This window comes from Psammomys obesus, unplaced genomic scaffold, assembly GCF_907164565.1.
Source record: "Psammomys obesus unplaced genomic scaffold, mPsaObe1.curated_primary_1811, whole genome shotgun sequence".
Classification (NCBI taxonomy): Eukaryota; Metazoa; Chordata; class Mammalia; order Rodentia; family Muridae; genus Psammomys; species Psammomys obesus.
Window position 1 is genome coordinate 1,643,323 of NW_026585587.1, and position 3,981 is coordinate 1,647,303.

A 3,981-nucleotide genomic window follows, 5' to 3' on the forward strand; every position below is an offset into this window, starting at 1 on the left:
TCTTTCTTTCTTTCTTTCTTTCTTTCTTTCTTTCTTTCTTTCTTTCTCTCTCTCTCTCTCTCTCTCTCTCTCTCTCTTTCTTTCTTTTTGGTTTCTTGAGACAGGGTTTCCTTGTATAGCCCTGGCTGTCCCGGGAACTCTGTAGACCAGGCTGGCCTTGAACCCAAGAGATCTGCCTGTCTCTGCCTCCTGAGCACTGGTACTAAAGGCGTGTGTCATCATGCCTGGCTACACAGCTCAGTTTAACCTTGAAATCTTGTCTGGTTTCCACATGGCATTTTAGGATTGCAAGCATGTGCTACCATGCCTAGCAAGGAAAAGCTGTCTTTTAAAATAAGACCATCTGGGCCAGCCAGATTCCTCAGTAGGCAAAGGTACTGGCCACCAAGCCTGATGATCTGGGTTCAATCTCTGGGACCGATGGAGTAGAAGAGAGAATCAATTTCCATGAATTGTTCTCTTATCTCCAAACATGTACCATGGGACACAAACTTCACATGCAGTAGTGCTTGTGTTTGTTAACACACACACACACACACACACACACACACACACACACACACTACATGTAAAATAGGAAGATTTATAAGATTTCCAACAATTATTTCTCTAAAGTAGGGTTTTTGTTTGGTTTTGTTTTTTACTTAGGTTTATTTGTCTCATAGGTTTGAGACAATCATCTCGCTGTTAGTCTTAGAAAGACACACAGCCAGGAGTAGCAGGTCACACTGTGTCCAGATAGGAATCAGAGAGGGAGAGAGACAGGAGTGACAGAGAGAGGTGTCCAGCTTCACTAGTAGGTTACTGCCTTTCTGCACCGCTGAGCTCACTTTGCTGCATGTGCCATGGCTTTTAGAGTCCTCATGATATTCCTAGACTTGTGTTCTATATTGGTCTAAGCAATGTAGAATGCTTGACTTATAAAGTATTGACTTCCATACCAGGAAGACTAAACTTGTGAGGAGCTGTTGACAATCACACATCACAGCAGTTGAAATACCTCTTGAATGGTTACTGTTGTAAACATGAGACTTTAATATGGTTCTATGACTTTTAATTAGAAGAAACCAAATAGAAAGGAGAGATGAATCACAAACTGGGTAAATGATCACCACAAATGCTAATAACCTTAATATATAAAGAGCTTATGCATATTTATAAGATATTAAGGCTCCATAGAAATGCTAAGCATATGGAAAGATTATTCACAGATGATGGAAGAAAGCAGCTAATAGACAAGAAAATTCATGCAGATTCATTAATAAGACCATGAGCACAAAAATGAAAAATAAGATTCAATTTCTAACAAGTTGACAAAGACAAGGATTTTTAAATCAGGAAATAATGAAAGCAGTGCCAGCTTTCCATCACTGTGACAAAACACATTGAGACAAAGGACCAAGAGTCTATTTTGGCTCAAGATTTCAGTTCATAGTCACTTTGTCCTGTAACTTTTCAGTCTATGAGAGAGTAACACATGGTAGAAAGTATATGGCCAATGAGGCTGCTTCCTTCACGGTGACCAGGAAGTGATAGACAGGGATATAAATAAAGAAGAATGAACAAATAAATAGGTAGGTAGGTAGATAGTTACATACATGATTGATAGATGATAAATAGATACATACACAAATGTTTTATGAAGAGTGAATGTATTACTGTAAAACGAAAGGCTAGATTTAGGAACTAGTAAGAAGTAGTTGGGAGCTTGCTGTGATGTACACACCTGTAAACCTAGCACTTAGGAGGCTGGGGCATGAGGATCATTAATCTGAAGGCAGCCTGGACTTTGTAGTGAGATCATGGGTGGAAATGGGAGGGAGCCAGGAACAAGGAGCAGGTTGCCAACAGAGGAGAAACTTGTTGCCAGTGTGATCCCTGAGATTATGTTGTTTACTGAAAAAACCTGTTTCTAGTTGTGGTGTGGTTCAGCCCTAGCATGTACCTTGAATCCAAGAACTTTCTGCTCGGATTAAATAAAATCAACTATAGGTCAAGAGGAAGAGCATGCAACTAATTGACAGGGAGTGAACATGGTAAGAGGAAGTCAGGAGGATGGATAGAGAGACACACAGGAGGTAAAAGAGAGGGACATTCAGTTTGGGGGTTTTTGAGATGTGGTGGAGAAGGAGAACGTCCTTCTCTCTTCCTCTAAGGAAGAAGGTCAGCTGGGTGCTTTCTCTGCCTCTTAGAGCTAGCAGGCTTTCACCCCAGCATCTGGCTGCCAAGTCTTTATTGGTAAAAATCTAACTATTGGGATCGTATTAAAAATAACAGAAACTGAACTTGGAAGATGGAATTTGGAAGATGGAAGATTGGACACCCAAGAGAAATTGTTCAAAGGAAGAGCATGAAGAAGTGGAAGAATCTCTGGAGAGGAAAGGGAAGGACCTTGTTCTAACTTTGTTCTGTTCCTGTGGCAAATACCACTGGTGGGGATCAGCCTTAGGTAGAATGATGTCAGGATGTGACTTGAGAGTTTTAGGGGAAAGTGTTTTAAATGGTCACCGTGAAGCATAACAGTCAAGAGCCTAGCCACTTTGCACGAAGCTTCATTTTGAAGCTGTTTTTCCCTAGCCCTGTGTGACAATTAGTTTGGTCTGTAAGTTACTCAGTTCCATGTGGCTATGACAAAACACTCAAGGTAAACTACTTATAGAGAGGAAAGATCTATTTTAGCTTTGGGTTAGCATACCACAGCAGAGACTATGAAACACAACAAACAACTCATGTCATGTTCAAGAGTGAAAGACACAGAAAGCGGAAAGGACTTGAGCCTCAGAATCCTCTTTAAGGCGGAACCCCAATTTTAAACCTCACCCTCACCCTAGGCCCCATTGCTCAGATGGCCTTCCACCTTCTAGTGGAGCCAGGATGGAGACTAGTCTCTTGGCATGCAGGCTTTGTAGAAGCCTTGGACCCAGACAATAGACTGGCTGCAAGACAGTAAGCATCCATTTCTCGTAATTCTTGGGCTAGAAGTCCGAGGGAGGGTACCAACATAGTTGGGATTTTAGCAAAGATCTGCTGCCTGGATTGTCCTCAGGTGACCATCGTGGTGCACCACACACACAGTGGGGGCTTTACCATCATTTCCATCAAGACTGCATCACTGTTATGAGTCATCTAACTCTCGCTGTCTCCTAGGCTACCATACAAAGGAGTAAGGTGTCTATGAGCCTAGGAAGGACATGAACACATGACTGTGTTTTCCCCAATTTTTCTCGTGAATTTCAACCTTTTTCCCCAAAGAGCAGAAGACTGGACAGAGTTGGGGCGTGGAGTATGTGGTAACCCAGGGGTCAACGGAGGACACCGTCACTTTCAGAGTGTTAAGATTCCCATGGACTTCTGAGGGGCCTGTATTCTCACCATCACCCCGGCTCCCGGCTCCCACTCTCCCCTAATTATGAGGCCTCAGCGCATTCTTTTACGAGGGTATGGATAATTAACTGAAAACCCGAGGCAGGTGGGGAGAACTGTTTCACAAACACCCGAGAGGGCACCAGTGACCTTTTCATCTTCAGAAATCCCACCGTTCCATCTGAAATCGCAGGCTGTCGCCAATCCCTCTGCAGCTCAGGTCCCTTCTCCTAGACTCAGTTCTCAGACTCCAAGTACCGGGGTTTAGTGTGGTGGCTTTGACCGACACTGCTGATCCGTGTCACCGGCTTCACCTTCTACATCCGTCTTCTCGACTCAGGTATCTCCTGAGACATTAATGGTTCTACCTCTCTCTCTGACAGAAATTCTAGTCCCAGCTTCTAAGATTTGGGGGGTCTAGAGAGATGGCTCAGTGGTTGAGAGTGTAGATCACTTTTGCCTAAGTTCTGGCCCCTATAGCCATGGTGGGCCGCTCATAATTGCCTGTAATTCCACTCCAGGGCATCTAACACCTTCTGGTTTCTGTGGGAGCCTTGCGCGCGCGCGCGCGCACACACACACACACACACACACACACACACACACACACACACACAC